The sequence below is a fragment of the Phocoena phocoena genome, chromosome 18, assembly GCF_963924675.1.
Source record: "Phocoena phocoena chromosome 18, mPhoPho1.1, whole genome shotgun sequence".
Taxonomy (NCBI): Eukaryota; Metazoa; Chordata; class Mammalia; order Artiodactyla; family Phocoenidae; genus Phocoena; species Phocoena phocoena.
In genome coordinates, this window is record NC_089236.1 from 61,958,263 (window position 1) to 61,976,365 (window position 18,103).

Below are 18,103 nucleotides of genomic sequence, written 5' to 3' on the forward strand. Positions count from 1 at the left end.
TTCCAAGGACAAGGACAAGAGGTCTAAAAAGTAGTTCTTATAATAAATATTGCTCTCCTTTATTTTTTTCTTTGTAGACCTTGGTTCTTTTCCCAAGTGAATTTTAACACATAACTATTGCCCTTCTACTCCAACAAGAGTGTTGAATATAGATTAGTGTAACTCACTCAGAAATTTAAAATCTCAACAGAAGAGGGTAATTTAAAACTGAAATGTTAACTCATTTTGAATTTTTGTCCCTCTGGGGATCTGGACAAGATAGGCACTCTCTTTTAAGTGGATCCAGTCATAGGACACATGCCCTTTTACTCCTTTAACAATTTTTCTGAATTGTAGATTGAAATAATATTTGAAGGGATTTCAATTTTATTCAGTATTCACTATTTCAAGGGAAGAATTAAAATGCGACAGATTACTAAAATTACTGGAATGAGCATAATAGCTTTACTCAGTAAGGAGTCAATGGGGCTATGATTTCTGCATAATGAATATTTCTAACAATTAAGCTGGTAAAAATGAAATGAAGTTCTATCATTTAATAATGCAAAAATGTGGCAATGAGATTTCCAGTTCCAATTGCTAATATTCAAAACCTGCGGAGGTTGGGGGGCGGCTTCCCTGGTGGTGCAGTGGTTAAGAGTCTGCCTGCCAATTCAGGGGACACGGGTTTGAGCCTGGTCCAGGAAGATCCCACATGCCCGCGGAGTGACTAAGCGCGTGCGCCACAACTACTGAGCCCGCGCGCCTAGAGTCCGTGAACCACGATAAGAGAAGCCACCGCAATGAGAAGCCCGCGCACTGCAACGAAGAGTAGCCCCTGCTTGCTGCGACCAGAGAAAAGCCCGAAGACCCAACGCAGCCAAAAATAAAATTATATTGAAAAAGAAAAAACTGCGGGGGGAGGGGCAGGAGAGGGAAGGCCCTTAAAAATAATTTAAAGTGGGTCCTCTTTTGATGATTAGGGCAATCAATATCCAAGTTTATCCTTTTGTGTCTATCAGTCATCCTTATAATTAGTCTCCTTAAGATGTTGTTTTGATTTTAATACCCAAATGCAGATTAGTACCTGTTTTTTCCTCAGTGTGTATTAAAACCAACATATTACATTCTTTGGAGGCTTCAGCCATGAAAAGTTGGATTGTCTTGTTGGAAATTACAAGGATAATTCCACTAACTGTCAGGATTCTTAATCTAAGAAGTAGGCAATTAATGGGCCTTGTATATACTTATCATATGAAATAACTTTTGGAGCCCAATTTGCTGACTTGTAGGTGAAAGAAGTTCTTAGAGGAATTCTTCAGAGAAATTTTTGTTGGAATGGAAGAATTTTCTCCCCTATATGGCTTTACAAGTTACCCTCTGAGTTCTTTAGATCTGGCACAACACTATTTTGTCAAGGAAGATACGCCCAGTCAAAGAAAGAAGGTTACGTGGAGATCCGTGCGGAGTAGATGTGGAAGTCATCCCAAACCAATGGGGTTGTGCTGCACTGCAACATCAGTTTTCTCTCTCACTGTGTATCTGGTCGTTACTGTACACCTCTCTCTACCAGTAACATTCTTCTGCTTCAGAATAATTGCTCTACTGCGTAACTTTGACTTGAACATTTTCTGTTGTGTAGGGTTTTTTTAATTAATTAATTAATTTATTTTTGGCTGTGTTGGGTCTTCGTTTCTGTGCGAGGGCTTTCTCTAGTTGCGGCGAGCGGGGGCCACTCTTCATCGCCATGCGCGGGTATCTCACTGTCGCGGCCTCTCGTTGCGGAGCACAAGCTCCAGACGCGCAGGCTCAGTAGTTGTGGCTCACGGGCCTAGTTGCTCCGCGGCATGTGGGATCCTCCCAGACCAGGGCTCGAACCCGTGTCCCCTGCACTGGCACGCAGATTCTCAACCACTGCGCCACCAGGGAAGCCCTATTGCGTAGTTTTTAATTCTAACTCGTTCTCATACCGTTCATCTGTTAATCTTATATACCTTATTCTCTGATTTAATTAATTTCAATTTCATTGAGAGTAATTTGTGCATCTTTTATTCTAAAAACACCTGACCAGGCTGTATATTCATTGCCATGGGTAAACTATTTGCTCTGGATTAGTCAGCTGTATCCAAGGTGATGTAGGAAAATGCATGTAAAAAAGGTGCCCACCAAGAGAACTGTGCATAAGATAGTTTAGCACTATTTTAAGGGTAGGCATCTGAATAAACTTATCTAACAGAAGAAGAAATGGACTTATCAGATACTGTCAGGTATATAAATTGCAAATATTTTTGTTTGGATGAAATAAATAGCAGTAGTGGGAAAAAACACAGAAATGCTTTCGAATGAACAGTCTCTATTGTAATAGAGTTCTATATTATTTTCTACTGTCATCAGTTTAAAAACATTGAGAATTCATATTTTGTATGTAAATTTTTGAGGTATAAATTGTTTGAATGACTCCACTTTCAATTATTATGAAATGATAATTTTACTAAAGTGTTTTCAACACTTCATGTCATTTATATCAAGATTATTTTGGGTACAGATCGAATTAGATACAAACCCTTAATTAAAACATTTTCAGATGTCACAAATGACACTTTAAGAAACATATAACCATAAACAGATGTAATTGTGACTTTTCTACAACAGAATGTATTGTCAATAAAATCATGTACCAATTCTTAGCATGTGTTTCTTTCCTCATGTCATTAATCACAGATCATGTCAATATTAACCATAATTTGCATTTTGTTCTGATAAAGCTGCTCCTTTATTTCTTGTTTGAATATTCAGTTTTGAAATATATATTTGTTTAACTCATGCATTGCTACTCATTTATTTATTTTTTAATTTTATAAGCCAGTTCTTTTCCATTTCATCAGGACAGGTCACAACTGCTTTTATCTAAATCAAGTTGCATATTCATTAAATACTCACGGTCTGAACTTTAGACATATTGTTTTACATACTGTCTTTTATTACTCTAATTGCTATGCTACACGTATTTTTCCAAAGTGACATTGCAATGTACGGTACATTTTTCTGATATTCCTAAAATTACCTTTCCTTCTCACCTTTTCTTTCACCTCAACACCTTTTCAGTGATGAATTCTCAAAAGGAATTCTGGAGCTCAAACAACGATAAAGGTGTAATAAAATTTTCAAATTAATTATAAATTGGTATTTAAAATTTTGCCTCTCTGGATGTGAACATATACATAGAAAAGTCAGATGCAGCAGGTAACAGATAATTAAAGAACAAAATTAATTGTTATGATCAAGGTAGCTCTTTATTATTTCACACTATTAATTAATACACTTGTAAAATGTATGATGCTTCTGCAATATTGTTTTTTTAATTTTATTTTATACTGGAGTAGAGTAGATTAACAATGTTGTGTTATAGGTGTACAGCAAAGCGATTCAGTTATACACATATCTATTCTTTTTCAAATTCTTTTCCCATTTCATTCATTCATTACAGAGTATTGAGCAGAGTTCCCTGTGCTATACAGTAGTTCCTTGTTGGTTATCTATTTTAAATATAGCAGTGTGTACACGTCAATCCCAAACTCCCATTCCATCCCTCATCCCTACCCTTCCCCGCTGGTAACCATAAATTCAATTCTCTAAGTCTGTGAGTCCGTTTCTGTTTTGTAAATAAGTTCATTTGTACCACTTTTTTTTAGATTCCTCATGTAAGGGATATCATATGGTATTTTTCTTTCTCTGTCTGACTTACTTCACTTAGTATGGTAATCTCCAGGTCCTATCAATACCTATTTTTTAATGTCTAAATTATTTTTTATTCCCTTTGGAAATCTCCAGTAGATGACAGATGAGTTGGTGGATTATATACAATATCTCTATACTACACTGTAGTAACACCACATTAAAATATTATTTAATTCTAAATTCACTTCAAGAGAAAAAGGTAAAATACAGGGGAACGTAGTGTTAATTCAGAAAATAAAATAGGTCACTTTTAGCACTTAAAATGCAAAATTTAAACTTTAAAAATTACTAAGTATAAAAATTATTAACCTACTTCCTCTAAAAGTGGTTATCCACCATTGAATGTCTTGCAGGATCGCTTTCAGATTTACAGTGAAACAATAATCTCTAAGAGAACATGCTTCACAAAATACACAGAGTGCTTCATGAATTTGTGTGTCTTCTTGTGCAAGGGCCCAGCTAATCTTCTCTGAGTCATTCCAATTTTAGTGCATGTGCTGCCAGAACATACATGATTTTTAAACAACTTTTTAAATTAGTTTTAATCCCCATTCAATACGTAATTTTTTTTTTTTTTTTTTTTTTTTTTTTTTTTGGCCATGCAGTCCAGCTTGCAGGATCTTAGTTCCCTGATCAGGGATCAAACACAGGCCCCCTACAATGGAAGGGTGGCGTCCTAACCACTCGACCGCCAGGGAAGTCCCTAAACACTGATTTTATAATATGATATATGTAACAGTACTCTCATTTACATCAATATTGACATGATAATTATATCAATATTGTTACAATAAATGTTTGTTAAGCCACCCAGTCTATGGTATTTTGTTATAGCAGCCTGAACTAAGATAGACTTTGGTAGTAAGAAGTGGGGTGCCACTGTAACAAATACCTAAAAATGTGGAGGTTTTAGAGGCTGGAAGAGTTTTGAGGTGCATGTTAGGAAAAGCCTACGGACCGTTAAAAGTGATCCTGGTGAGAGTTCAGAAAGTAAAGGGGAATAAATCTTCCATCTTCTTAGAGAATACAAAAGTAATCCTGTATATAGAATGTTGGTGATAAATGGAATATTGCCTGCCACATCAGTAAACAAAGGATGTTAGTCATCAATGATTGCAGCCCTCCAGCGTGAGCCCTTGAGCCCTGAGGAAACTCAGGAAGGAAAGAATGCCTGCCATCTAGCACCCATCAGACTGCAGCCACTCCCTACAGTGAGGAAACTCAGGATGTGAAAACACAGGCCCCAGATGGCTGAGGTGCATATCAAAGGAATGATGTCAGTGAGCCCAGACTCTTGCATCTTCCCACACACAGAAGAGTGCTAAATTCTTTAACTTCACATATCTGGTTTTCTTTCTTTATTTTTTTTTTTAAACTTTTTATTTTATATTGGGGTAGAGCCTATTAACAATGTTGTGATAGTTTCAGGTACACAGCAAAGTGACTCAGCCATACATACACACGTGTCCATTCTCCCCCAAACTCCCCTCCCATCCAGGCTGCCACATAACATTGAGCAGAGTTCCCTGTGCTACACAGTACATCCTTGTTGGTTATCCATCTTAAATATAGCAGTGTGTACATGTCAATCCCAAGCTCCCTAACTATCCCTTCCCCCCACCCTTCCCCCCCATAACAATAAGTTCGTTCTCTAAACCTGTGAGTCTGTTTCTGTTTTTTAAATGAGTTCATTTGTATCATTTCTTTTTAGATTCCTCATGTAAGGGATATCATATGATATTTCTCTTTCTCTGTCTGACTTACTTCACTCAGTATGACAATCTCTAGGCCCATCCATGTTGCTGCAAATGGCATTATTTCATTCTTTTAAATGGCTGAGTAATATTCCATTATATATGTAACACATCTTCTTTATCCATTCCTCTGTTCATGGATGTTTAGTTTGCTTTCATGTCTTGGCTGTTGTAAACAGTGCTGCAATGAACATTGGAGTGCATGTATCCTTTCAGGCCATGTTTTTCTCCCAATTTATGCCCAGGAGGGTCATATGGTAGCTCTATCCATACTGTTCTCCCTAGTGGCTGTACAATTTACCTTCCCACCATCAGTGTAGGAGGGTTCCCTTTTCTCCACACCCTCTCCAGTATTTATTGTTTGTGTATTTTTTGATGATAGCCATTTTGACTGGTGTGAGGTGATATCTCATTGTAGATCATTCTTTAACACAATACACAAAAATAAGCTCAAAATGGATTAAAGACCTAAATGTGAGATGGGACACTATAAAATTCCTAGAGGAAAGCATAGGCAGAACACTCTCTGACATAAATTGCAGCAAGATCTTTTTCAGTCTGTCTCCCAGAATAATGGAAATAAAAACAAACATAAAAATGGGACCTGATTAAACTCAAAAGCTTTTGCACAGCAAAGGAAACAAACAAAATGAAAAGACAACCCACAGATTGGGAGAAAATATTTGCAAACGATGTGACTGACAAGGGATTAGTCTCCAAAATTTACAAACAGCTCATGAGACTTAATGTCATCAAAAACAACCCAATCAAAAAATGGGTAGAATACCTAAATAGATATTTCTCCAAAGACGTACAGATGGCCAAGAGGCACATGGTTTTCTTTAATTGACAGTAATCTTTTGATGTTACTGACTACCTGCCCTTTGTTGCAAAACTCCTATATATCCTAGCTCCCCCATCACCTCCTTGGAGCAGTTCTCTCAGGGTTACTTGAGATGCTTCCTCCTGGGCTTGGAGTCCTAAAAATCTCCACCAAATAAAACATAACTCTAACTCTCAACTTTTAGGTTGTGAATAATTTTTTAGTTGACAGCAGTAAAGGCCATTCTGACGAGGTCCAGATGGAAATGAGGAACATGTTGTTGGACGGTGGAGAAAAAGGTGATTCCTGTTATAAAGTGGCAAAGAACATGGCTGTGTTGTGTCTGTGTTCCAGTGTCTTGTGGAAGGTAGGACTTGAGAGTGATAAAACTGGATATTTAGCTGAGATTTCTAAGTAACGTGTTGAAGGAGCGGCTTGTTTTCTCCTGACTGCTGATAGTAAAATCCAAGAGAGAAATAAATTGAAGAAGGAATTGTTAAGCAATGAGCAAAAAGAAACCAGAACTTAAAGATTTGAAAAATTCTCAGCCTATCCATATTGCAAAAAAATGAGGAAGCATATTCTGAAGAGGACACTGAGAGTGTAACTGACCATTTTGATGAGATCAGAATGGATACAAACCATGGACCTAATCAGCCATCAAGTAGAGGCCAGGATCAGAGATGGGATTATACCAGCAGACATACTGCCAGATGGCATTAAAGAGAATGGAGAAAACGGGACAGAGTGAAGGAAGGCTTTTGGACCTTTTTGATTTTATAGAAAAGGATGACAGAATTTTTTAGCTGTGGATGTGTGCTATTCTTCACGAAAAGGCGAGAATGGCCCTGAAGGTGATTCAGATATCATTAGGGCCATCACCTCAGGCCAGGTGACCTGAAGCTGAAACTGTGAAAGCAGATCTGCCTGGAGCCATGGGGGGGAGTGGGGGACAGGTGGGCGGAGAGGAGGGCAACCCCTACCCAGCATAATATTATCATTTATATTCATGTTGATATGATATAACTATTTTCCTGGCAACAATGTTCATAATCTTTTTTTTAACCTTTTTTATGTAGCACATCAACTATAGAATTAAGACTTTCTTTATAAATATTAAATATAATAAAGCATTTTATATTATTGCCAATAGAGAGAGGTACTCTGGTTGAATAAAAGCTTGGCAGAGAATGGATTTATTTTGATTCTGGTCCTATCTTTACCGTTAATTATCTCTTTGATTTAGAGCTGGGCCCTCCCATTCTCTCTGCCTTGGAATTTTCATGAGGACAATAATACTTAATCTCCATACTTCCCACAATTGTTGTGAGCGAAATAACTCTGATAATACTATAATTTGGATATGTGGTGAATGATAAAGTATAAGACCTCTTATTTCTAGAGTAATTTTAGCAGTTAAAATAAATTTGATTATTTGAGTAATGATAGTCATACTTAAATACAGCTGCGTCTCTACTGGATATGCAGTTGAATTTGCTGTGAGTGTGTGAATGCCTTCTTGGTACTTTAGTGTATATTTTGCACCTTAAAAATATTTAGAGCAGAAAAATATTTTTAAAATTATTACCACTTATATAAGAATTTAAGTTCTAAAGGTAAAGGTGTTTTTGCTTTAGCCTCAGGAATGCCTACTTATAATTGTCTCCCACCTGCTAAAGTCACTTAAGGTATAAAGAATGAGCTGTGAATTTGATTTTACATTTATCACAAAAACATCACCTTGACATTTAAAGAAAAAGAAAACATTTTATGTGATTGCAAATGAGCACTTAAGATATTGAAAAGTCTCCTTCATGAAAAAACAAAATGCTCTTCTTTTGTTTTTTTAAAAGTACCAACTGTCCTCTCCATAGTAACATATGTCAGAGTATCCTACATAGATTTGGGGTGAAGAAGCCAGCCCATAATTCTTCAAATTATCATTGGGTTTTGCAGTAGACTAAAGCCATGTTTAATCTTGAAAGATTGACAAGTAGGAAATAACTTTCTGCTCTGGGAATGAGAAAATTATGCTTTGAGGAAAAACAGCAGACAAATCAACCATTTTTAAAGTGATGTTTGTTCATTTTCATAGGATTATAAATTTGGGGGATGACTGACATGCATTTATCCTCTTCAAACAGTGGTTCATAATGTGTGAGCCATACAAGAGGGTTTGAGTGAGTGAATGACACTGAGGTTAAGAGAGGTATTGGAAGGGGTCTATAAATCCATGTGCCATGACTATAGACTGGATATCTCATTTTTCAAGTGTATGCTGATACACATATTGATTTGCTGATATATATACTCAAATTCGTTTGGCATTATCAATTTTCTTAATCAGTTAGTACTAAAATTACAATTGCTATCATTTGAATACATATTTTTAAGAAAAGTGTAACCACTGTTATATTAATTAAACAAGGGGGTCGTTAGAGTGACCTGGTTCTAGTGCCATGGTGGTCGACATAAGCAAAGCATACTCTAAGCCTGTAAATGCCTTAAGGTTACAAAGTTGAAACCTAAGGACAACCAGTCACAAAGAGCCAACTACTCTTTAAGTTATTGCAGTCAATGATTTCCTAACTTTGCCTCTGCCTTTTTCTCTATAAAATCTCTCCCCCAAGTTCCTCTCAGTGGAACACTTCTAACCACTTCACATTTAGCACTCCCTGATTTGAATTAATTTTTGCACAAATAAATTCTTAAAATTTTTAATATACCTCAGTTCATCTTTTAACACTACTTTCTGAAATTAATCCCAATATTAAGAATTGAAAGGTTACAGAGCTTGGGGAAGGAGTTAGTAACACAAATTTGTAAACAAAATGTCACATGAAATGATCATTCATATTAGGAAGGTTACGCCAATCCCAAATCAGTGTTATATATACTTAGTTTTAAAAAGGACAGGACGTCCCTGGTGGCGCAGTGGTTAAGAATCTGCCTGCCAATGCAGGGGACACGGGTTCGAGCCCTGGTCCAGGAAGATCCCACATGCTGCGGAGCAACTAAGCCCGTGCGCCACAACTACTGAGCCTGCGCTCTAGAGCCCTCGAGCCATAACTACTGAGCCTGCGTGCCACAACTACTGAAACCCACAGGCCTAGAGCCCTGCTCCGCAACAAGAAGCCACTGCAATGAGAAGCCCGCTCAGCACAACAAAGAGTAGCCCTCGCTTGCCGCTCATGTGCAGCAACAAAGACCCAACGCAGCCAAAAATAAGTAAATAAATAAATTAATTAAAAAAAAATAAAAAGGATAATTGTTTCCACATTCAGTATGCTCACAGGTACAAAGAAATATAAATGAAATGCAAAATACATTCATAGCGAAATAGAGATAATACAAAAAAAATTATATTTGATTGTGAAACTATTCAACCTCTTTCAGTTTCCCTTTTGAAGTTCTAGTAATTTGTATTAAAAGTACAAATTGCTCTTACAATTGAAAAGAGCAAAATTAAGCCAGCCAAGTCGTTCTACATAGCAAAAAGTAAATATTTTTTCATGTTTTGATTCCTTATTTCTCACCTTAGGTTGCTCTACTTATTAACAAGTATGTATAGTTACTGTTTTAAAGTACTTAGGATAAACTAAAGAATAAGACAGTTGTGGTTTATGTACTTGCAGGACTTAAAGTGTAAAAGGATTATGGAAATTGCAATTATAATAAATAATGCCATCAGAAAGGTAAAATCTAAAACTAAAGGAAAATGATAAGTTGTAATAAATATGACAAAGATTTGATACCCTTAATATATAAAGAGCTCATAAAAGTTGATAACAAAAGCACAATGCCACCAGTCTTAAATGTTGCCACAGTTAAGAATAGACAAAAATGTGAGTAATGATCCTCAAAAAAGAGGCCAGTGTTCAACTTCCTTTTATGTAAATACATACAATGAAGCACAGCTCTCTCAAAACCTCTCATTGTCTCTCCCTCTCTTTCCCTACCACCCTCAATTGGCCAAGATAAGGTTGGTCAGGCTGGGCTCAATTGGGATCCCTCACACAAGCTTTCTGGAATGCAATTTAACAATACTTTTTAAAATATTATAAAGTTTATTACAGTATGAGCAAATAATTTTTCTTGTAAATAACTAAGTACAAAAGTAGTCAGAAATTCAAAGCAATATTTCCAGCAAAGGTATTTAATAAGGAATTATTTATACATGTATAACAAAGGTAATAATATATATTAATATTTTATATATGTACTAGTATGGACTTTCCTTGTGCAGTTTCATATACCAGTCTTCTCCATGGTTTCCTGAGGCATTCATCTGTGGGGAGGAGGAGAAAAGCGAGGAAGAGGGTTGAAGGATAAGGCATAAGGATTGTTGGAGCAAAGAGTTTATTATTTTACCTCTGGTATCCAAAACAGGATTTTTGGGTGTGCATCAGAAAAGCCCTTGAATGCCAGGCTTTGTGAAGAAGAACCTGTTTTTCTGAATTCCTTAGGACATATCAAATTGTAGACCTCAAGAGAACAAACTGAAGATTTTCCCGCTAGAGAAGGCCTCTCCTCTGCCCTTGAATAGGCCATGAGGCAGTAGGAGACACATGAGATGGTCCGAAAGCGACAATGTCTTTCACATCTTGTGGCCCCCATGTGACCCTCAGTAGACCCAGAATCTCTCCCTGTGCCCTGTGAGGTGACACAGGGTTGCCAGCAGCGCAAATCCGAAAGCAGGACAAAGAAGCAAATGGCTGGGACACGAGTTCTGACAACAGGTATCAGCTCTTCACCCCAAAATGCCAGTGAGATCTTGTCATGCTTTAATTGTCATGAATCTGGGCCCAGATCAATCTAGCCATTCCACTACAGAAACCAGGAAGGACCCAAAGGATAACACAGGTATCTGAAAAATTTATTTCTACTTCAGTAAAGAAACAGCCCCGATTACAAAGTCTTAGCCAGTGGAAACCTCTTGAAATTGACACTATGGAGTTAAGTAAGATTTAATTATCTTTTTTTTTTTTTTTTTTTTTTTTTGCAGAGTAGCCACATTTAACATTACTTTTAATCACAGTTTTAGGCCACTCCCACTGGTGGTTTTGGTCTTATTCGTTTTTTTTTAATTCATTCATTCATTTATTTATTTTTGGCTGCATTGGGTCTTCGTTGCTGCATATGAGCTTCCTTTAGGTGTGGCAAGTGGGGACTACTCTTCGTAGTGGTGTGCGGGCTTCTCATTGCAGTGGCTTCTCTTGTTGCAGGGCATAGGCTCTAGGCGCTCCGGCTTGGTAGTTGTGGCTCTCAGGCTTTGTTGCTTCACGGCATGTGGGATCTTCCCGGACCAGGGCTCTAACCCATGTCCCCTGCATTGGCAGGCAGATTCTTAACCACTGTGCCACCAGGGAAGCCCTGGTCTTATTCTTGATTACAATTGAATTGATTATACTTTACACATTTTATAAATTACATCTTCACCCAAGGTCATCTTTTTACTTAGGTCTATAGTGAGTAGGTTTCCTTTTTCTCCTTTTTTGAAAAATGCTAACCAATGAGAGAGTTTTCTTTTATAATAAAATTTAGACATCTTCACCATGTTATTTTATGTCACTGGTGACTTTGAAGCATGAATTATTAAAAACTTATTTGGGATGCATTTTTTCCTGTGGTAGCAAGGCATGATTCAGATATTTTACATTGTCCTCTCCAACAAAGGTGTTCGTAATACTTAATTTTGAATTTAAATGCCAGGATTTTGATGTATAATGCTACATGTCTCTTCAATTATGGATGTTTATGATGCTGCATTTGATTTCATAATTATATGATTCAATAAAATATCACTGAACCAAAGCACATACTTCCATGGAAATAATTATATTGTATCGTAATGAATACTTGAACTCATTAAAATTCACCCAAAACTGTAATATCATAATGAGTTGATCAAAACATTAAAATTCAATGAAGCAATGATGGATGAATCAACTTTAACTCCTCATATACCAATACTAATAAACAAAATATTTCTTATGCTACTAAGTACTGTACTTATCACCCTGGTGCACAAGTTCTCTATTTTTATGCAAATTTTCATTATTGGTTAATGTCTTAGTGATTTTACAGTATTTGTATACAAAGAAACAAATGAATCCTGGCAATGAGATCTGATAAAATTAAATTAACATCAGTTTTACCAGATATAAAGTTTTATCTATCTGGAAGGTAAACCAGAGATGTGTCTTTAAAAGATGAATTTTCCCATTTTAGGAAAGAGGTAGACGGTAGAGTCTGTTCTACCATAGATTAATATCTGGTGATTACAGAGCCCTTAGCCTTCTGCCTTGAGGGATGGACCTCATCTCCTCAAATGCAGGCTTTGATTAAAAGGAAGATGAATGAAAACCATTTTCTTGGTTCTTTCCTGCCCATTCTGAACCGACGTACACATTTGAATTCCATTTATTTCTTAAGTGCTCACACCTCCCATCCTCACAATATATTGTCACCTTTCTTTCAGGCTCTGCAGTGGCTCAGATCCAGTGAAAAGAATGCACATGATCACTCTGTTTCAAAACTAATTTAAAAAAGATAAGGCACAAAAACTTTCAGGGGAGACTAAGCCAGAAAGAACTTGGATAAGAGTGAGAGGTCTCAGGGGAGTCCTAATTGGAAAAGTTGGGAAGTGGCAGAAATAGCTTGCTCTATTTTTGCATATGAAAAATTTCTGGATTGGTGGAAAAGTCCAGAGACTTTGAACCTAAATTCATGGATTTTCATCCCAGCTCTGACACAGCTGTGTGTCACCTCTGCAGGACTTGTAACCTCTCATTAAAGAGAGATAATATCTATCTCACAGGTTTTGAGGATTACCTCAGAAGATTAGTGTAATAGGCCTTTATGAAATAGATTGTAGTATGTTAGTGTAAGTTAACATTAATTTAGAAAGGTGGTGGCTCAATATTCTTACTAGATGGCTAATTTACTCAGGTCAGTTTTAGGAAATAACTATGCAATTGGCTATTGTTACATTTTACTATTATTATTATTTTGTGTGTGTGTGTGTGTGTGGTATGCAGGCCTCTCACTGTTGTGGCCTCTCCCGTTACGGAGCACAGGCTCCGGACGCGCAGGCTCAGCGGCCATGGCTCACGGGCCCAACCGCTCCGCGGCATGTGGGATCTTCCCGGACCGGGGCACGAACCCGTGTCCCCTGCATCGGCAGGTGGACTCTCAACCACTGCGCCACCAGGGAAGCCCTACATTTTATTCTTGATAAACATTTTCCTATATGCGTTCTTCTCCTCTGAATTCATGAGAAATGATGATTGTACAAGTCAATTCACTTAATATTACTGAGTGCTTACTATGTATCAATCATCATGGTAAGAAATTTGAATGCATTATTTTCCTATGTAATCCTTACATTAATTTTATGAGTATATTATTTTCTCTACATAAGAAACTATGGCATGGAGAGTGAATCAGAGTAATATTTTTATATATTAAAATAATGTGTTGTTACCACCTCTATTTCTTGTCCCTTATTCAGCTGTAACTAGCGTATTTTATGCCCATTACCTCAGGAACAGTAAGACACCACAGAGTTTTTTAATTTCCAATAAGAATAATCCCCCTTTCTTTCTTAAACTATAGTCCAGTGAGTAGCTAATAATAGTAATTTTGGGGTTTTACCCTATAATATAAATTTTTGTAAATAGCTTACATTATTTTATTTACTCCTCTGAAAAACACTAGGAGAGATGTTCTATTATTATACACATTTTATAGAGCCTTACCTCTGAGTTTATAAAACCTTACACAGACCTGAAATAGGTTATCTTTCCCAGACACATAGATATTAAGAAGTAGAATGAGGCTTCAAAACTCTCTAAGCTTCACCTCCAAGGAAAGAGCTGAGAGACTGAAAAGATTCTCATTCCCTGTACTCTTCTGCCTTTTAGATAAGCCCACTTAAAGAAGAAATCATTTTTTTTAAAATAGCACATTTGGCGATCCAAGGATATAGTGCGCTTATGCTCTTGAAATGCTGCTAGGCGCTGGAGAAACTGCAAGAGCCCAGAGTTCCCCAAAGCCCACCATCAAATCAGAGTAGAAAAGTGTTAGCATGATATGTCCAAGCAGATGGTTGTATCTTGTCAACCTCATACACATCATGTCCCAGCGATTTTTCCTGCTCCATAGAAAAGCGCAGCGATGGAGCATGTCACAACCATGCTAAATTTCTTAGAGCTCCAGAAGAGCACAAGATAAGACAACTCTTCACAAGGCCACTAAGTGGGGAAGTGGAAATAGTGGAACTAACCAAGTAGCTGCCCATACCTGAGATGCCCACAGCAGCGGCTACATGGACACAAATGGGAGGACAAAATGGGATGACCACGAAGACAGGTTTTTTTCATGAAGCTATTGAAGGCTGAAGTTCAGGGATCCTAACTCACATGAGTTCGTTCAATGGCATGGAATATGTTGAAATGACCTTATTCCAATATTCTATTTAGTTGAAGAATGCATTGCAAAAATATAATGCACAGCTTGAAAGTGTAGAGTTCAGTGAATTTTGACAAACTTATATCCACGTGTAACCACAAATCACATTGAGATATAGCACATTTCCATCCTCCCAGCAAGCTTTCTTGTGCCCCTATCTATTATAGCCCACACCCAGAACCAAACACACTTCCTATTCAGTTTTTTTCTAGATTGTCCTGGCTGTACTAAGTTTATGCGTTTCCATGTAAATTTTAGAATCACCTTATTAATTTCTTCAAAAAGACTTGGAATCTTAAACTCTGAATTCTGTCTCCTTAGAACTCAGTGCCTGCTGTGATCTCTACTCAGTTCTCTAAACCTTCAAGCTGTTGTTTTCCTGAACACCCTGGGGCTTTCCCCCAATGTGTGCATAGTTCAAGAAGCAGCCAAGGGCCTGGGGGGAGGTTGTATACAAGTTTGGGCCACCTCCATTTATTACTCATTTTTTTGTGGTATTTTTTTCTCACTTTCCAGCTGCTTTTGATCTTAAATTCTGGCTTCTGACTTCTCAGCCCATTACGACTTCACTGTTTGCTTAAGATATATTTAATGGACATTGTTTAGTAGAAAAACTAAATAGATCTGAGTTTCACCCAGACTCTTTCCATTCTTTCAAGGATTATGTACCCTCTGGTTTCTGCCTAGTTTTGGTCACCCTACAGTGTCTTCACAGTTACTTTAAAAAGTAATTTGTCTAGCTAGAGAGTATAATTGTCTTTGGGAGATGCTTTAGTTTTCTATACAATACTCTGACATTTCCAGAAACTGTCATCCACTTTAAAAAATTTATAGACATCTCGAGTTGCAGTGTCAGAGGCAGCGTTTCCGCACACGGCGCGGGCCTGAGCTAAGGTGTCAGTGCAGCCATTTCTCACTAGGCACGCTGAAGTACCGGGTGCAAGGCCTCTGCATGAAGCACCCTGTAAACAAGTGAAACTAGACTAAGCACAAAGGAAAAGAAAAAAAACAAGGTTTTATGACAGTAACTCTGCTCAGGTTTGAATTAAAATGGTGTTTCTCCAATTCTAATGTGTATAAAAATCACCCGTAGATCTGTGAAAATGCACGGTCCACTTCAGTAGGTCTGGCCTGGGATTCTACAGTTTTAACAGGGTGCCAGATTATTCCCACGTGCTGGTCTTAAGATCACGTTTTGAATAGCTGGAACTTTAAGATGGCGGAGGAGTAAGCTGTGCAGATCACATTCCTCCCCACAAATACATCAGAAATACATCTACATGTGGAACAACTTCTACAAAACACCTACTGGAAACTGGCAGAAGACCTCAAACTTCCCAAAAGGCAAGAAACTCCCCACATACCTGGCCATGTGACTGACAGGGTCTTGGTGCTCTGGACAGGTGTCAGGCCTGTGCCTCTGAGGTGGGAGAGCTGATTTCAGGTCATTGGTCCACCAGAGACCTCCTGGCCCCATGTGATATCAAACGGCGAAAACTCTCCCAGAGATCTCCATCTCAACGCTAAGAAACAGCTTCACTCAACAACCAGCAAGCTATAGTGCTGGACATCCCATGCCAAGAAAGGAACACAACCCCACCCATTAGCAGAGAGGCTGCCTAAAGTCATAATAAGGTCACAGACACCCCAAAACACACCACCAGATGGGGTCCTGCCCACCAGAAAGACAAGCTTCATGCACCAAAAGATAGGCACTAGTCTCCTTCACCAGGAAGACTACACAACTTACTGAGCCAACATTAGCCACTGGGGGCAGACACCAAAGACAATGTGAACTATGAACTTGCAGCCTGCAAAAAGGAGACCCCAAACACAGTAAGTTAAGCAAAATGAAAAGACAGAGAAGCACACAGCAGATGAAGGAGCAAGGTAAAAACCCACCAGACCAAACAAATGAGAGGAAATAGGCAGTTTACCTGAAAAAGAATTCAGAGTAATGATAGTAAGGATGATCCAAAATCTTGGAAATAGAATGGACAAAATACAAGAAACGTTTAACAAGGACCTAGAAGAACTAAAGAGCAAACAAACAATGATGAACAGCACAATAAATGAAATTTAAAATTCTCTAGAAGAAATCAATAGCAGAATAACTGAGGCAGAAGAACGGATAAGTGACCTGGAAGATAAAATAGTGGAAATAACTACTGCAGAGCAGAATAAAGAAAAAAGAATGAAAAGAAAGAGAAATTAAGGAAACACTTCCATTTCCCACTGCAACCAAAAGAATAAAATACCTATGAATAAACCTACCTAAGGAGACAAAAGACCTGTATGCAGAAAACTATAAGATACGGATGAAAGAAATTAAAGGTGATAGAAATAGATGGAGACATACTCCATGTTCTTGGATTGGAAGAATCAACATTGTGAAAATGTACTACCCAGAGCAATGTACAGATTCAATGCAATCCCTATCAAACTACCAATGGCATTTTTCACAGGAATAGAACAAAAAATTGCACAATTTGTATGGAAACACAAAAGACCCTGAATAGCCAAAGCAATCTTGAGAAAGAAAAACAGATCTGGAGGCTGCTGGACTTCAGACTATACTACAAAGCTACAGTAATCCAGCCAGTATGGTACTGGCACAAAAACAGAAATATACACCAATGGAACAGGTTAGAAAGTCCAGAGATAAACCCACACACATATAGTCACCTTATCTTTGATAAAGGAGGCAAAAATATACAATGGAGAAAAGACAGCCTCTTCAATAAGTGGTGCCGGGGTAACTGAACAGCTACATGTAAGAGAATGAAATTAGAACATTCCCTAACACCAAACTCAAAAATAAACTCAGAATGAATTAAAGACCTAAATATCAGGCCAGACACTGTAAAACTCTTAGAGGAAAACATAGGAAGAACACTCTATGTCATACATCACAGCAAGATCCTTTTTGACCCACCTCCTAGAGCAATAGAAATAAAAATAAACAAATGGGGCCTAATGAAAGTTAAAAGCTTTTGCACAGCAAAGGAAACCATAAACAGGATGAAAAGACAACCCTCAGAATGGGAGAAAATATTTGCAAACGAATCAAATGACAAAGGATTAATCTCCAAAATTTACAAGCAGCTCATGCAGCTCAATATCAAAAAAACCAACCCCATCCAAAAATGGGCAGAAGACCTAAATAGACATTTCTCCAAAGAAGATATACAGATTGCCAACAAACACATGAAAGGATGCTCAACATCACTAATCATTAGAGAAATGCAAATCAAAACTACAATGAGGTATCACCTCACACCAGTCAGAATGGCCATCATCAAAAAATCTAGAAACAATAAATGCTGGAGAGGGTGTG

At 37.6% G+C, this 18,103-nt stretch overlaps 1 non-coding gene across 1 annotated transcript; it reads right to left on the minus strand.

Annotated features, from left to right (window-relative positions):
* Window positions 1-4,124: 4,124 nt before the first annotated feature.
* Window positions 4,125-4,228, minus strand: LOC136137905 (U6 spliceosomal RNA). The gene has a single exon (XR_010656764.1). It is a non-coding gene; the product is annotated as a U6 spliceosomal RNA (small nuclear RNA).
* Window positions 4,229-18,103: the final 13,875 nt, after the last annotated feature.